We start from the raw sequence: 18,473 nt of genomic DNA on the forward strand, positions 1-18,473 counted from the left end.
CATTGCCAATGATCAAGTTTGCTGGCTTTAAATGATCTATAAAATGCTAAAAGGTTGCTTGGTTCAATGTCACTGGAAGCTATTTCACTTTAAAAAGTTAAGAAGACGGTATCCATACAACAAACCTGCCTATGTACCCCTGAACCTAAAATAAAAGTGAAGAAACAAACAAACAAAAAAAGATTGTCGGAAGTAAGATTTTAAACTCATCTGGCTCATGACAAAGAATTGAAAAGTCAAAGAAAAGGTTATTTGTGGAATGTCAAACCACAGTGAGCATAGTTCTTGGTGACTTGTTGAATTTCCAGTGTCCCCGGGGCCCTCTCTTCTCCTGCAAATTGCATCCTGTTCAGATGCCTACCACAGAGTGGCAAACCAGTTTCCCTCCCTCCACTGCCCTTAAAGAGACACAGCTTGTGGCTTCTCAGCACCTGTGCGGAGGACTTGTGCTTTTAGGAATGGGAGGAATTGAAGGCTGTTCAAGGTTAAAGGTGTTAAAGGTGCTCGGCAGACAGAAGAGCAAAAAGCAAAATTGGGAGACTTACCTTTACGTATTTATTTACTTTTTCATGGGTAATTTATGAAGACTCTAATTTCTTTCATTCTTTTTCGAGTGAAGATTTATCTTACATATTTTGGCTGGGCACAGTGGCTCACGCCTGTAAGATTGCACCAGGCCACTGCGCTCCAGCGTGGGCGACAGCGCAAGACCCTGTCTCCAAAGAGAAAGTTTTACAAATTTAAATTAGAAGATTAAATGTCATCTGCAACTCTCCTTCTTGAAATTGTCCAGTCTGTGCAGGATAAAGACTTTTCCAGAGACGTAGAAACTAAATTACACTATCTTCCCTTTGTTTTTCTTCTGTTTGTCTTTTGTAGTGTGTGTGTTATTTTCCTGGTCAGGGGAAAATGAAGGAGAGAACTCTAAGCTATAACATTTTGTTTTAGTGCTGTTTTCTTTGCTTGTTCCGTTTTAAAAAGACACACTCATTAAAATAAAACCTCCGTTTTTAGTTATTTCTCTCCTTTAACATTTTGTGGAGTTAGTTTTGCCATGTGGTGGTTTTCTTTTTTTGAGATGGAGTCTTGCTCTGTCACCCAGGCTGTAGTGCAGTGGCACAGTCTTGGCTCACTGCAACCTCTGCCTTCCAGGTTCAAGCGATTCTCCTGCCTCAGCCTCCCGAGTAGCTGGGACTACAGGCGTGTGCCACCACGCCGGCTAACTTTTTTGTATTCTTAGTAGAGATGCGGTTTCACCATGTTCGCCAGGATGGTCTCGATCTCCTGACCTCATGATCCGCCCGCCTCGGCCTCCCTGTGATGGGATTACAGGCTTGAGCCACCGCGCCTGGCCCTCTGTGTGTTGGTTTTCAAGATGTTTGTTTATTTACAGCAGAGCCCTTTCTTTCAAATGAAATCTTGTGTTTAACCCTAATATAGGAAACAGGTTAAGAGCTGCTGCCCTGGAATGGGGGTTGCCCGCAGCCTCCTCCTTGCCACTTGGTCCCTGAGGCACAGCTGAGCAGTCTGTTCTATAATCCACTGGGAAGAACACAGGATTAGGAGGCAGTGTCTGTTTTGCAGTCCCTAGCTCTGCCACCAAGACCTTTTGTCACTTTATGTCTCTGGATTCCTTTATGAAATGATGACTTTGGGCCAGAGTCTCTCTGAGGTCCTTCCTGCCCTGACAGCCAGCAGTTCTGAGTCACACAGAGAGACTGAGGTGGTGAGGTGTTTGGTGACGCACAGCAAGGACAGGTCTGGAGAGAGGACGCATCACCCTGCGTTAGCATGAGTAGCCTTCACTTCACGCGAGCGAAAGCTCAGGAATGAAAGCATGCGTTAGCAGAATTGCCCCTGAGGACAGCGTTTTCTGAAGGTTTCAGCAAGGCATCTACAACCCTTTAGCACAGAAGAATCTGTGGCGAAAAGGACTTCAATCAATTGTAGGTGGTTGTTTACCACTGATTGTTGTTGAATTTGCTGGTCAGCAGTGGTTTAGTTAAAACCGTTTTCCCTTACTAGACAAAATTATGTCCCATCACTTTGTTGTTGTTGTTAGTTGGGAAATGCATCTGAGACATAGTTCAAGAATCTGCAGCCAATTAACACATTTGGTTCGAGAATGGAGATGGTGAGGCCAGGGTCAGGGTTCAGTTGCTATGTGGGCCAGTTAGCTGGGCTGGGCCCTCTGGCCAGACTGTACTTTTAACCCTGACCAACTGGCTCTCACATGTGTGCCATGGGTCACAGGGAAGGGTTAGAGGGCACGGAAGGAGATCCCAACTCAGCCTTTCCTCCTGGGGCCAAGCCGAGCCTTTACCCTGCTGCCGGAGGGCTGGGCCTGGTGTACAGAGGGCACCCTCCCCACGTCCTTAACAGCTAAAGGGAAATGTGAAATACTCCCCACGGACTACTGTCTTCACGCCCACTGTTAGTGGACCTCTTCAGTCTGAAGACAAAACTTCCCTCCTCTAAGTTAGAACAGACATTATGGAAATAATGCTTCATAGTTCTCGTTGTGAGCATACTCTCCTCCTCTTTGGCAACTGGGAGAAGAGCTGGCATTAAAAGAGAAATTTGCTTCTATTTTGGATATTTGCTTCTATTGGATTTAGTTATAATTTGTTTCCTATAAAATATAGGAAAGACACGTAGTTTGAAGTAAATGATCTCAGGCCCTTTTGATGAGTAAAGTGTTCGTTTCTATTACACAAAATTCAAACATTACAGAATTCTAAAACTTCTTAATCTCTGCACAAACTTACTCCCATGGTAGCCATCATCAAGATAATCTTGAATCAATTTTTAAATGGACATAAAAGTTAGAATTTTAAAACTTGTGATTTATTTTTCCCCCAGAATTAATTGGGTCCAGGGCAGTGGCTTCCAAAGTGTTTATTTCAACGATGAGTGCTTTCTTCAAAATGTTAAGTCAGATTCTTACACGGGGGAAAAAAGATAAAAGCAGCCACGGCTGGTTGTAGCTGTGGAGGAGCTCTGCTCACTCCCCCTCCGCCCTAACCGGTGAAACTTACAGGTCCCTCTGCTGAGAGACCCCCTCTGCAGAGATACCTCCAACATGCCCTTCCCTGCTGTTTCAGTGGTTGAGTGTGTTGGCCTCAACTTCCCTGACCAACTCTTCTAAGTGGGGCAGCCGTAGTCACGCTTGTTTCTCTGCCATTCACTTGGGGTGGTTATTTTTAGTTAAGCTATAGTTAGTTGCAAACTTAAAAGCTAACCACCTAAGCCAACCAGTATTTTTTTCTATCTTAAAATTGGACCTTTACATTTAAGTCATCCTTTCGGTTTAGCTGAAATGCCACATATGTCACATAGTCTGTGCCAAGAAGTTCTTCTCCTCGTGGACTGGGCTTAAGGCTGTCACTATAGTGCTTGCACCCACCATGGTAGACAATTCTGTTCACGGATCTTGTAGAATGAGTTTTTTCCTTGTATGTCCCGTTCCAGGAAATTGAGTTCCTGCCTGTTTTCTCTTCCCCACTAGATAAGAAGAAGCAATGTGGTGTTATTTCACACTGTAGGTCTTGGGTCCCCAAGCCTTTTTGGGACCCAGGCTGCACAGCAGGACCGGGTGAGCGAGCACTATGGCCTGAGCCCCGCCTCCTGTCAGCTCAGCAGCAGCATTAGATCCTCATAGGAGCACACACCCTATTGTGAACTGTGCGTGCGAGGAACCTAACTTGCATGCTCCTTATGAGAATCTAATGCCTGATGATCTAAGGTGGAACAGTTTCATCCTGAAACCATCTTTCCCCACCCACTGCCCATAGAAAAACTGTCTTCCAGGAAACAGGTCCCTGGTGGCAAAAAGGTTGGGAACTGCTGCTGTAGATAATGCAAGAGTATCTGTTAAACTCCGTATCTGTTAAATAGAGTATCTGTTAAACTCTGAACAACTCTTGAGTAACTCCTAGCCCTACAAAAGAAAAACACAGCCTCGTGTAAATGTTCAATTTTTAGGTCCACGCTGTGCCCAAATGCTTGTCATTTGGCACTGAAAGTGGTCTTTTGCAGTCTTACAATGTCCTCATATATTTAGTTAGTGTGTGTGTGTATATATGTATATACATATATACACCTATGTATATACGTATATGTATATACGTATACACACACATATGTATATATATACACCTACATATATAGCATACTTTGTAGAATTATTTGGTGGAGTCTTGAAGAGATAGCTCAGGTATTTCATATGCACTAACTCCTCTAATACATACATCCCTCTGAGGTAGATGATATTTTTTCTTTTTACTATATAGCCAGCTCTTTCCTTCCTTACTTCACATGCTTTTCTGGGGGTAATCTCACTCTTACCTATGACTTCAGTCACCTCCTATATGTTGGCAGTTTTCCAAACTATATTGCCTGCGCTACTGGAATCCCCTCTACCAGGTTGCCCAGCTAGGTACTTCAAACCTTCAAAGCTTCAGCAGAGCAAAATGTCCTTGCTGTCTCGTCTGATCTCCTTTTCCCCCAGTGTTTGGTCAAGACATTATCATCTGCCCACGCGTGTATTCATCAACTGATATTTACTGAGAGAATGCATTCTTTCTCAGGCACCATTACTGGTGTTAGGGATCTGTATATCATAGACCAAAACTGATTAAAAGCCTTGTCTTCTGGGAGCTTACATCCTATTGGATAGACAACTAACTTAAAAATTCAGCTCTATTTCTGTACTTACCTAGCTAGACATTTCTGTCTCTGTGTATCCACCTTATCCATCCATATGGATGGACGTCAGGCAGTGGTGAGAGCTGTGGACAGGCAGTGCTGGAGGCACAGAGGGGTGTGTTGCACTTTTAGCGAGGGTGGTCAGGGAAGGAGATAATGTTTGAATGGAGATTTGAATGAAGCAAGGGACAAGTATGAATATCTGTGATTTTGGGGGGGTCTGCCTCACCCTCTGTTAGTCCTTCTCAGTCAAGGACAAACAGGTCATTTTTGGATGTCACCCCAAGCCACAGTTTGTAAATGTGAGCCGTGAAATGAGTGGATGGACTTGAAACAGGGAGATAGACAAGCGAATAATTATTAGTGTGGTGGATGTGACCCCTACCACTCTCTGAGCCGCGTGAGCTCAGAGAAGGCATGGAGAGGGCAGAGGCGAGGGTGGGTTCAGAGAAGGCTGCATGGAAGACGACACTGAAGTTGGGTCTTGAGCAAAGTTTCATGCATGGAGTTGGGAAGGATATAGAGGCAAGATAGTTACAGAGGCAGATGCCCTGGGCCTCAAATCTGAGGTTTTCAGAATGCAGCATCGAATTCAGGGTCCACACAGGCCAAAAAAGGAGAGGAGCACAACACCATGACCTGTGATGGGGAGTGTGCAGCAAACTCCAGGACAGATGAGCTGGGAATGGGTGTGTTTTAAGAGGACAGTTTCCACGTCTCTGATTTTGAGTGCTGCCTTTGGAAAAGGAAAGATGCAAGAAAGAACCAGAGGCTTTTCCACCTTCTTCTCTTTCCAGATGCCTCCAAGAGAGTGTTCCTTCCCTACATCTCCCTTAGTCTGTGTCTTGTCTTCTAGTTTTAATCTTGGCATCTGCTTTTCAGAAACGTTGGTCTGTTATTACTTAAAGCTTATGCTTAGATTTGGAATGCAGACCACGAAGAACTGTCAGGCACAGAAAGCGCTTGTCAGCACTTATAGCCCGAGTTATTCACTGCGGCCACCTGTTTGTCTGGCCTATTCCCCAAGAGTGTTGCACTCACCTGTCTGCCTGTAATGCCCTGTGTCTGTGGATCTTAAATAACCTATTCTCGAACAAGTAGGATATTTGATGAGGTTTGCACATTGCTCGTGCTCAACACTATTCACAGTAGTTTCTGTCTTGCAAAATGATGATATGTATATTCAAGGTTTAAAAAAAAAGCAAGACGATTGAGTAGTTGTCATCTGGAGGAGGGTTTTCAGAATTGCCTATACACACTTGCTCCCCTGTCACTCTCCTTCATCACTCATAGTCTAGGGCTACTCTACAATAGAAGGAGTTCACAGAGGTGGGTCCAGACACTGGTGTTTTGGAAACATACCCACTGGAGGATCCCCCCTGCCTTGGACAGCGTCACTGCTACTCAGTGCTTCATTGCTGCCTGCGATTCCTCCTTGCCTCCTGCGCTTTCTTCTCATGCTGGAATTCCTGCTCTCATGTTTACCTGATGATTTTCTCCACTCTCGTTAACCCAGTATTTCTTTCTTCTACGTAGCCTGACTTTTCTAACTACTATTTGTAGGAAATGTTCATGGTGTAATGATCCTTTTGTTTATTCAGTAAACATTTATGAATTGTCTACTCTATGTCATGCCCTGTGTTGAGTGCAAGAGATTTGGAGAGGAGTAAGCTAGAATTAGTTTTGTTCTCAAGGACCTTGTTGTCCCATAGATTTATAACTAAATATTGGGGAAGAGGTAAGAATTATGTGAATGAACATGGTCCCAGCTGTGTGGGACTAACAATAGCAGTGTTTTGATGTGCAAACCTGGCATGTTAAAAAGCAGTATAATTGAATATGACTCGTGGCTGGCACATTATAGCTATTCTGTTGTACCTAGATATTTAAAAACATACTCTCTAACAGCTTCACGTTGATGGGATAATGTTTGAATCAAGGAGTTTCTCCTTCCTTAAGAGAAGAAGGACGTTTTCCTGATTAGCAACATTTGGCTTAGAGTCCGTGAGGTCTTCGGAAACTTGAACCTCAGTCTTTCACCACCGTGGTTGAGTGGCAGGGCTGGCATTGTTGGGGTTCAGGTTCCCAGCGTCTCACGTGCATTTAACACAGTTCAGCCTTTGGCAGGCTGCCACTCTCTGTGCTTGGTAGATGGTTCATGAAACTTGACACTCTCATGTCTTTCCTTGAAAATCTTGCAAGGTTCAGCAATCCTTCAGTGGCTGACCCAGTTCTGTTAAACTCCTGTTGTCAGACACAATTGTGAGGTTGTCCTGGACCTGTTGTCAGAGAACGCATTTCAGACTTTAAAAAAAGTTACCACCAGCCTAGTTCTGGAGCAACGATTAGTGCTTTGGCTGCAGAAACGAGGAGTGCTCTTTGTGCTTAGTATGCTGTCACGGACTCCCCTTAAAATGTGAACAGATTTCCCCGAGCACTTGTTGTATCAGTAGAGCACAGTAAAGTAGAATTTGGACAATTACTCCTTTAGATGACTCATGTAAATAGAGCCTTAGAGAGTGCGTCTACAGAAAATACAATGAGCTCTTCCTAGTCAGGTAGAAGGGATGGTTTTGTGAGAGTAGCAGAGCTCTTACTGTATTTTTCTTTTAGCTAATTTTGCTTTGGTATTTGCCTCGGTGCTTCAGGTCTTTGGGGCCCATCCTTGCCCCTGATCTTAATATGGGGAGATGATACTTAATAAAAATAATGGTTGCAGGCATCTTATGTTGGTTGTTGCAGTATTGCCTAGCTGGAAATACACTGGCCTGCCTGGGGGGTCAGAAGCCCTAGATTGGAGCCCATATTCTAGCATTACTAAGGGTGTGATTTAGCTTAAGTGGTTCAGATTCCTGGTTTATAAAATGGGGATAATAAAGATGTGTCTCCCCACCCACACTCCGGCCCCCTTTTAGTAATAGTGCCTATAAAATGAGAAAATGAATCGCAGAGCGTCCTGTGACATACAGTGCTCTGCCATGAAGCTCCCGTTCTTGCTGTGGATGGGCATAGACCTCAGGTCTCAGGGAAGGATTGTGAGAGGACAGTTGCTGAGACTTTCCCCCTCTGTAGCCTCTGTGATTATGACCTGCTGTTTCTTAACCCACCCTAGAGGCAACGTGGACCACCTTGGGGCAACTCTGTTTATTACAAAGTTCTTTCTTCATTCAGCCGAAATTTACCCCTGTCATTTCCAAGGTAATTTTTACTCCTTGGTTCTAGTTTTACAGAGTAACATGAAACAGTTCGAATCAGTGCACTGCAAGTCTTAGCAATCTGTAACTGAGAAAGGGGTCTTACAACTCTGCTTCCTGTTTTTGGCAATTCAATTCAATAAGTAAGTGCTGGTGCCCGTCACGTGGGGGCCGTGATCGCTGTGCGGCATTAAAGGCAGCTATTGTTTCTCCTGACATCCGGAAGTGTAACAGAAGGGCATGCAGCCCAAATGGAGATGAATGGGAAGTGAAGATTTTTTAACTCCTTAATGTGCAAAAACACAGTAGTTTTAATTTTATTTAGATTGTTTTTGGAATAAACAGTGCCTACTTTGATTGGACTATAAATGGCCATGCAGACTAATAATATACATATATACAGATAAAGACCAATATTTACATGAACCCATGTGTTTAACTACCAGTAAGTGAAAAAAAACCCATATTTGCATTTAGGAAAATGGAGAAAAGGTGACCTGGCAGCGTGAGAATACTTTTGTATGTGCTCTAATTGATGTTCTTGTCGTCAGCACACGCCATGAGAGGATCCTGAAGTGTCTTCTCAGTGATTAGAGGGACCACACTCTTTACACTGAGTTTTACACGTTGATTTATAGAATCCAAGACAAAAATGAACAAATGAAAAAGCAGTACAGTCTTAGCAGTAGGTGCCCCTAGCAGTTCTTGACCCCTGTTACTGACTAGCTGCATGCCTTTGAGGAAGCCAGCCCTTATTCCTCAGGAATTCGTTTCCCTCATAGTTAAAATGAGGCCAAAATTTTCTCTCCTGCTTGCATTATATAGTTGTTAGAATAAAATGTGATCATGTATGCAGATTTGAATATTAATACCACTTCTTGCAAGCCATGTAACTTTTGGTAAGATTAAGTTTCTTTTTGCCTGCTTCCTCATCTTTAAAATGGGATAATACTGGTAGCTACTTCGGGGGTTTTGTGAAAGCAAATGAGTTAATTCACAAAAATTGTTTTTCAGAAACATTGGTCTCTTATTACTTCATAAACTTTAAGTAATAACAGACCAATGTTTCTAAAAAACAGATGCCAAGATTAAAACTAGAAATAATGACGCTGTTCTAATACGTAGAACAGTGCCTGACAGTCCTAATATATTAACTTATTGGGTGAATGTTTGAAGTGTCTGTGACTTAGTATATTTTTAGTATACTGTATTTTCGAAATAGCGTATTTAAAAAAAAATGAAAATCACACCCTGTAAACAAACCAAACCCAGAACAGAATTGGCATGTTTTTATCTTCCTGATTACTTTGGTGGTTTCACAAGATATTACTACTTTGTCAAAAAAGCTTAATCATGATACTAAGAACCTATTCCTAAATGCCTTTTATCTTCAAAGCTTTGGGTCAAATTAATTTATTCTAGAAAATGCTTTTTACTGCCAGTGTGAATTTGGAAAGCTTTAGGTGGGAACTGGGATACAATTCTGCCTTCTCTGTTACTGTTAGGGTCTTGACTGTCTTAACTGTCCAGAGCTTTGCTTGCTTTATATGTAAAAAAAGGAGATTTTAAAAAATGTTATCTTTGAATTTTGAACAGTACCAAGGTTGAAGTGACTCATTTTGTTGTGACTCATTTAGCTTTTAGAAATAAGGAAATGTTGATCAAGAACTCCATTTATAACAGACCCATTCATAATAATCCTAGTGGCATATTTCACAGAAGCCATTTCCAGATAAAAATATTGATCATTACTTCCCCTACAGGGTAAAATAAAATTGTGGGAAATGCTTAGAATTTAGCAAGTAATTAAGTTAACAAAGAACCATTTGTAAAAAGTCATAGTTTTGCCAGGCGCAGTGGCTCACGCCTGTAATCCCAGCACTTTGGGAGGCCGAGGTGGGCAGATCACTTGAGGTCAGAAGTTCAAGACCAGCCTGGCTAACATGGTGAAACCTCGTCTCTACTAAAAACACAAAAATTAGTTGGGGGTGGTGGCACATGCCTGTAATCCCAGCTACTCGGGAAGCTGAGGCAGGAGAATTGCTTGAACCCAGGAGGTGGAGGTTCCAGTGAGCTGAGATCACGCCATTGTACTCCAGCCTGGGTGACAGGGAGACTCTGTCTCCAAAAAAAAAAAAAAAAAAAAAAAAGTCATAGTTTCCTTAACTATTATAACAAAGGACTTTATGAATTCAGAATTCTTTTGTATATTTTTGTTAAAGTGAAACCGAATGACTGTTGTCTTGTATCTTCAAGTTTATTACTAAGCTAAAATGATGTGATAGAGGAGGCTTTGTGCCACCACTGGCTTTTCAACCTCAGGTACACTTTTGATTAACACTGGTGCTGCTGATATGAAGCTGCTCATCTGCATATTAGTGTGGACAGTCATAGCTTGATATTATAGATTTTGATTATTATCTCATGGCTGTATTTGAAAATCTGATTATAGAAAATAAGCATGGGGACTTCTTGTTTTCCTGCTTATCAGTGGAATTGAGGCTGTTGAACATTTTCTGTTTAATTTACCTTATGTGGAATTATACATATTTATACACCCCAGTTGCATTTTTAATATCTCATGAACTCAAAATGCTTTTTTTCTAAATATTTACTCATATCCAGTGTTACCTTGTAGTCCTAAATAACGTAAGCCTAATCATTTTTAAATGAAGAAATTACTTTTAAATGTCCTAAAAGAAAAAGCTAATTGGCTGGTCATCTGCTAGCCAATTTCTGTTAGAGTTTGCATTAAGGAATATGTGGTTTCTATCTGGGGAGGTGACCAATAGGCTTTGTAGAATGGAAGAGATTCTTTTAAGAGCAAGATTATCTGATAGGAGGAAAAAGGCATGTTTGGAAACCCTGGATCCTGTGGTATTGAGGAAGGTTCTCTACTTCTTTTAACATCAGTTTCCCCATCTGTTAATGGGTATCTTTGTCTAGAAAGGTTGTAATATGTTCCTATAACAGTCCCAGGTGCATAATAGATTTTCAACAAATGGTAATTGTGACATTTTATGTTAGAAATTTATTCCATTTATGTTTAATATTCCAAAGCAATGCTGAAGAGATATTTGAGGATTCTCTGTTTTGTGAATGTATTAGTAGGCTTATAAGTTTCTAAGGGTTCCCTAAAGACTTTGAGACCACCAGAAGGAATCCTTGATTTCTAAATAAACTAATCATTAAATAAGTTCTTACTTTTCAACTTTTATTTTTACTATGTTAGGGTTTTTCTAAAAATGGCCCTTTTTCCACTTTCCCAGTCTTGACATCTTTGTGAATTTAACTTTAGAACTTAACCTGCATAACTGAAAAGGATATAAAGTGCTGCTAGGATAGTTTCTTCAGTCACAATTTCGTATTTTATTTCTTAATTTGTTTCTGGATTTTTGAGCCTTTTTATGGTCATTCATTAAAGTATCCTCCAGGACACAAATTATATTTTTAAGTTGGTCCCCTTGTGAGGGGAAAGGAAAGGATGTAATTAGGTACATGTTCACAGGCTGGACATTCTCCCCTGGCCTTTTACTTTTTCTAGTTCATCAGTGGTTTGGACCCTGTGTTCGTGTGTTGGTGTTCCTGGGCGGGAGCGGCCGTGTTCTAATGCCAGTTGAGCTGTGTGCTGCCTAGGGACCAATATTTGAAATGTCACATATTTTAATGAGATATAAAATTGCATGCTAAGTCTTTGTGTGTGTATGTGTGTTTAAAATCTAACTCTTTGTTCAATTTGTTTTTCCAGGTGGCATTTTCCTGAAGTTGTTCGTTAAGACTTCCCAGCATTCCTACAGATATAAATAGGTAAGTAAATGAAATCAGATGACCTTATTGTTGGTGATTGTTTGGAAACAATTTTCCAGTGAATGGCAACTTCTTGAAAAAGATGCAGTGTTTCAAACTTTTGAACCCTGTGTGGTAAGCACTAATTTTTTTAGGGCTAGAAACATCACTTAGATGAGCATACATAAATGTTATAAACAACCCTGTGAAGTTTCATAAATGGTATTAAATTCAATGCTATAGTTGCCACACTTCAAATCTAATATGCTTTGTTTGTCACCCTTCATACCCAAGTTTCAGAGCTCTTTATAGTAGGCATAGCTGAATTTAAGTTGTCTTTCCTTTTGAGCTTCTCTGTGGACCATTTCATCATTTTTATCATTTTTCTCAGACAGAGAAAGTAGAGATAGCTGATTAAAATTACCCAATTTTATTACTCAATGATAGCTCATATCTTCGGAAGGATTGTGGGAATAAAAGTTGAAGGCAGTTGACTAATAGGTGATTTATGATTAATTCTACAGGTTCTAATTTATAAAGGTCACTTTTTGAAAATATTAGTTAAGATAATAGAGGTTGAGTAATCTTGTACAATACACATTTAAGAAAATCAAGGGAGTACATAGTCAAATAATTGTCCCAAAAGACTTTGATCCAGCTCTGTTTCTCCCAAGGGAGAGGCCTATTCAGCCAGGTCCTCTTGGGTCTTGTTACAAACTGGAAGTTCGGCTCAGTCCAAAGAAGCCAGCTCAAGGTATGGATTTGGGACTTACTGACACCCTTTTCAGGAGGGTCTGCCATGTGGAGGGGATTTACACACAGCATTTTCACAGACACCATCTCATTTGTAGGAAACTCTTTTAGCTTGCAGATTCTAGGGAAGGAAAAATTGCTCTTATGTTATGAAATGAACTGGTGACTCCTCAAATGTTAAGTTGTTCTAACAACTTCTATTGCTTAGGTTAGGAAGCTTGAGGGTTTTTTTGTTGTTGTTAAATGGGAATTGTAAATACTTGTGTGTTATGAAACTATTTGAGCAGAATTCCTTCTCATTGGAATGCCAGGGCTGACCTGAGACAGGTGGTGTCCTGAGCAGGCTAATCATTGGCACTTTATCAAACTGATAATCTTTTTTTTTTTTTTTTTTTTTTTTTTGAGGTGAAGTCTGGCTCTGTCACCCAGGCTGAAGTGCAGTGGTGTGATCTCAGCTCACTGCAACCTCCACCTCCTGGGTTCACGTGATTCTCCTGCCTCAGCCTCCTGAGTAGAGTAGCTGGGACTACAGGCGTGCACCACTATACCTGGCTAATTTTGGTATTTTTATTAGAGACGGGGTTTCACCATGTTGGCCAGGCTGGTCTTGAACTCCTGACCTCAAGTGATCTGCCCACCTCAGCTTCCCAAAGTGCTAGGATTACAGGTGTGAGCCACCATGGTCAGCCCAAACTGATAATCTTTATCTACTCCATCTTTATGTAGTGGAGGTGGGCGAAACTAATTTTCTATTAATAAAAATGTATACCTTTGCCTGTATGGTGAAATTAAGGAACTTATTACATGTGATTTTCTGAACCAGTTGCTCATAAACCTGTTTAAAGTTTGGCTAATAATACTGCCATGTGCTGCTCAGATGCAAAATTTCAGATGCTCGTCAGCTAGGTGACATTGGGTTTGGTAGTGAGGTCTGGTTTTTGCTCATATAGTTCTACAACTGCAGATACTCTCATCGGAGGCAGGTCTGTGCTGGGGAGGGGCATTTGTTTCTACTCCCGCGCACTGTCTGCCTGAGTGGTAACAGGAGCGATTTTCATTTTACCTGTTATTTCAGGAGTGTGAAAACCCGAGTGAAGAGGCTCTACACTTCTCACGTGTTTCCCAGTAATGGCTTAGTCCCCCCTTTGTGAGTGGTCACCGTGGTCACTGCCAGACTGGCCTATTTATTCCTGCTCTGGGGAAAAGCCAATTTCATTCTGCTGTGTTCCCTTAAATGTGGTTAAATTAAATGTGGTAAATTAAAAGTGGTGTGTTCCCTTAAAATGCCCCCTCTCTGAATACTTAATCTAATAGAACCAGCCTTCTCTGTGTCTTTTTTTTTTTAGGTTGTGAATTCATCCCATGGAAATACAATAACACTTTATCAAGTCAGATAAACACAAGAACAGACATTCTGAATTAATGGTGTCTGAATTGTAGAGCAATCTGATCCTGCTTTTTTTTTTTTTTTTTTTTTGAGGTGGAATCTCACTCTGTCGCTCAGGCTGGAGTGCAGTGACGTGAGCTTGGCTCACTGCAGCCTCTGCCTCCCCGGTTCGAGCAATTCTTCTGCCCCAGCCTCCCAAGTAGCTGGGATTACAGGCATCTGCCACCACGCCCGGCTGATTTCTGTATTTTTAGCAGATACTGGGTTTCGCCATGTTGGTGATCCTGCTTTCTGTTATGTAGTTAGTCACGTTATATGACTTAGTGGAAGGTTTCTTTTGAGCGAAGAGCACAGTTGCAGTCTGGGGCGAGCCTGATGTTAGGCGATCCTTGGCAGAGGTTCCGTCTCTGTGGACACGGACCTGGATTGGGACCCCAGCTGTGGCACCAGCAGGCTCTGTGACCTAGGGCACTTTTCATTGCCATGTGGAATTCTCATCTCTACTCATGGATAATCCCTTCTTCCCAAAGTGGTGGGAAGATTGACCAACATAAAGATAGGAATGTGTGTGGTACGTAGTAAACAGCAGGTATTCCTCTGCTGGTTCCCTGGCACTGGGTATCGTGGAAAGAGCACAGGATGTGGAATCTGAGGGCTTGCTCTGCCAGGCTCTTGCTGTGCCTCTTTGGGCGAATCTCTTACCACCTGTGCCTCACTGACAAAGTGGCAAGGGTAATACCTGCTCAGTTTTGCCTGCCTATTCCATGAGAATTGTGAGAAGGCTTTGAAAAGTGTGAATTTAGGGTGGGTGATCAGCATAAGCGGCCCCTGCTAGGCATGCTTTTAATCCAGACTCTCTGGGCTTAAATCCCTGCTCTAACCACTTATAATTAGGTGAATGTCCTTGAGCAAGTGACTGTCACCATAATTAGGTGAATGTCCTTGAGCAAGTGACTGTCACCCTGTCTAGTTCTCACCTATCTCACCTGATTGCTCTGAGAGTAAATGATGTACTGTTTGAATACTGGGGCATACAGAACTAGCACCTAATGAATATCGGTATACATGCTCGTAAATTCACTAGGACATAAGAAGGGAGGCAGAGAATCAGACATGAAAAAATATCCACAGTCTTAAAACCCCTCGTGTTTGAACTGTGTCTTGTTGAGCTGCCTTTTATCATGTTATGCAAGTTTGGACCAGGGAAGATGATCTGAATAAACTGAGGATGACCCCCACAAGGTGGGACTCCCTCGTGGGCGAATGCAGCACTGGGAGTTGGTCTTCCTGGGTTCTCTTCACAGGTGAACTGGGGACAGGTCTCTTCCCATCTAGGGGAATTCTAGCCGAAGGGGCAAAGTGAAAGCGCTATACCTGCACCATCCGATTCGGTCGTATCTCCCCGTTAGTGTCTCCCTGTGTGGCTGCTGAGCACTTGACATATGGCTAGTGCGACTGAGGCACCAAAGTTTTCATCCTACTTACTTGAAAATTTAGAACTGAGAGTCGATTTGGTTTTTGGCAAAAGTTTAAGTATATTTGGAACAACTTTCATATGTGATTCTACTTTTTCAACTGTAAATTTTATAAATTTTAAACCAAATCAATTTTTCCTGATGGAAATTTTGTGCCTTAATTGAAATGTGCAATAAGTGCAAAATGCACAAGATTTTGAAGTGTTAAGTATTAGAAGAATGTAAAAATTCCATTAATAATTTTTATGCTGATCACATGTCAAAATCATAATGTTCTACATATTTTGAGTTATATGAAATTTATTAAAATTGGTTTCTTTATGCTTTTTAATGTTGCTATAAAAATTTTAATACACATGACTTACAGTAATATTTTTATTGCACAGTGCTATTCTAGAGCATCATAGAATTGGATAGCTTCTAATTTATCAAGTAAAATACTATTTTCCCTATTCGTTTTTGACGATTATGAAAGTTGGGTTTTTTCTTTTTTTAAGGTTTTGTTCATAGTATGCCAATTAACAAGTTTGAGAAATGTTTTAAATATTCAAAATTGGGGGGGAAAAAAAGAAAAAATGCATAGCAAACAAGTTACCTAAGCCTTGTGTAATATCGCTCAAGGTCAATGTTTGCTTTCCTTGCAGTCCTTTGGCCTCCACTGCTTTGTGAAGCTGTCAAGGGAAGCCCTCAGAGCCTTCCCCTCACAACCACTCCCTAGGATATGAAACCAGTATTTTCAGCTAAATGATCCTCCTTCTTGATGATTGTTGACTTGGACGTTTGTTGCAGGCACCATGTTCCTGGTATCACATACTGCTGTGCCCCAGGAGATCAGTTTAGGAGCAGTCATCTAGGACAAAATGACTTTTAATTTACCCATAGTGATTCTGCACTCTCTTCTTACCATGTACCAGAAATATGGAGATATATTGCCAAGGGCATGATTGCTGGCTAGCTGCTTAGTTTTCAGCAGCAGGTGTAGGAAACATGAGAAGATAATACAACGTAAGGTTATCAGTATGTGTGTTTCACATTGATGCCCTAGTGGCACTTATGTGCATTCTGAGAGGCAGTGGGTCGAGTGTTTGATTCAGAATCATTCTGGTCTGGGTTTGAGGATAGGCCACATTCCTTATGAGGCAATGGTGGTGAGGATAGCTAACCTCTGTCATTCTGTTCCTCTGTAGTTGGTGCCAATAGACACTGGCTGCTTTCCTTGTTAAAATTCTTTGATTGTGTGTACTCGATCTGTGATGCCTGTATTTTTTCGTGTAATAACCACAGCAAATACATTGCCATTGTTGTATTTTTCCAGACTGAGCAGATGGGTGGTACAGTTAAAAGCTCTATCTAGGAATTAAGCAGGATTGATATTTCTGTATTAAATAGAAACCATTATCAAATTTTTTGAAGAATCTTTACCTAAAGAAAGGTGTCTTTTCTTTGCATAGTTTAATTGTTATGATAATTGATCTTCTTAAATTCCAATATTAGAATATAGAATACATTTATACCATCAATTTGGAAGCAGTCAATAGGAATAGGAAGCATTTATTAAGAGAAAGTGTAACAACCTTCTCCCTTTACTTGATGGTAAGTTGGACCAAATATAGGGTCCCTGGAGGGGAAAAATGATAAAGTAGAAATGACAGTGATATTCAAGATTTAACAAAACAAATCAGAGTAATTAAATGCATTGAAGACAAAATGGATGCAGTTCTTTTGTCATTTTCTAATTTTGTTACTTGCATGTTGACAATGTATCTTTTTTCTGATGAGACTTCTAGCTAGGCCTATCCCACAGGAGACTTCTGGGGCTTCTCTCCAGAGGGGTATTCTCTTTCTATGAAAAGTTGCTTCCCTTGATGGACTATAAACTTCCCAAGGGCAGGTGTGAGTTTTGTAGTATATCCTCGATGCCCAGTGCAATGTCTGACATTATAGGCTATCTAGCACAGTGCCTGATACTTACATTTGCTCAGTAAATGTTGGTCAAATTGAAGAGTGAGTGGGGGCTTAACTATAATATCCGCTTTGTAAGAATTTGGGAGTATGGCCCACTTATAATTTGGGAAGCCACAAATTTTTTTTTAAGCCAAAAAGTAAAGTTGAACATTAAGAAGGCACCACTGGAGCAGCTGACGAGAGGCCAGGAAAGCAGATAGGAAGGCATCACTGGCAAGAAATGAGGACTAAAAGGGAGGTTTGGGAGAGTAGGGTGGGCAGGGCTGCAGCCAGCTGACGAAACATAGACTCATGGAGGCAGGTGCCCATGGAGTTAGCTTTGGACAGGAACAGGGCAGCTCTCTGTGGCACAGCAGGTGTGCTGCCATAGGTAAGCTGAAAGTACAGGGAATAGGCCTTAAGATAATTCTTATGTTGTGGCTCAGTTCTTTTGAGCAGTGGGAAAAAAAGTCGTCTGCTTTGGGGAGAGGAGGTGAAGCCTGGAGGCTTAAGAAGAATGCGTGTTTTCCCTAGGTGGAAAATAACTATTCTCAGTGCTCATGTGACCAGAGTGCCCATCTTCCGGTGGATTCTGGCCTTCTGTCTGATGGATTATTGCACAAAGAATTCTTGTCCTCCATCCAATCGGATTAGTCCACAGGGATGTTTTGGATCTCACATTAATAAATATATAAGCCTGGTGCAGACATGTGCCTGTAATCCCAGTGTTCAGGAGCCCGAGGTGGGAGTAAGCCCAGGAGTTTGAGGCCAGCCTGGGCCACATAGCAAGACTCTGTCTCTGAAAAGAAAAATGTGTAGTTTTGTTGTGATCAGTGAAAGTCCATGAAAAAGGCTATATGCAAATCTCCCAGCAGGTAGATTTGGTTCCAGTTGGTGCTCCTGTTGTCATTCCATCTGCATGAAGAATCCCCCTAATCCTTCCTGAGAAAGCTTTTTTATTTTAACAATCCACTTTAAAGAATTGCTTCTAGAAAGGAAGGTGGTCTAATTGAACTCAGATGAATGAGTGTACACTGGGATGGTGTAGGGGTGTTCCCTTATCATCCCTGTATAACGAATGTATGCTTTTTATGAAGCTTGTTAATATAGGTAATAGCTGTACACATTTTTATTTAGTATTCTTATTTAAAATAATTGCCCATGCCAAACCACAGCAAACCCTGCTTGCCACTAAAGAAAGCAATAGCATATCCCTGAAGTTCTGAG

The 18,473-nt window shown here is 41.4% G+C and overlaps 1 protein-coding gene across 3 annotated transcripts in view; it reads left to right on the top strand.

Moving 5' to 3' along the window:
• Positions 1-18,473, top strand: part of LOC105475098 (LHFPL tetraspan subfamily member 2) — a 162,953-nt gene that overhangs the window by 64,896 nt on the left and 79,584 nt on the right. For all 3 annotated transcript variants that reach the window (XM_011730095.3, XM_011730094.3, XM_024790778.2), the window contains one exon: positions 11,650-11,708. The gene's annotated coding sequence lies outside the window, so the exon portion shown is untranslated. The remainder of the gene's footprint in view (positions 1-11,649; positions 11,709-18,473) is intronic.

The sequence above is a fragment of the Macaca nemestrina genome, chromosome 6, assembly GCF_043159975.1.
Source record: "Macaca nemestrina isolate mMacNem1 chromosome 6, mMacNem.hap1, whole genome shotgun sequence".
Lineage (NCBI taxonomy): Eukaryota > Metazoa > Chordata > Mammalia > Primates > Cercopithecidae > Macaca > Macaca nemestrina.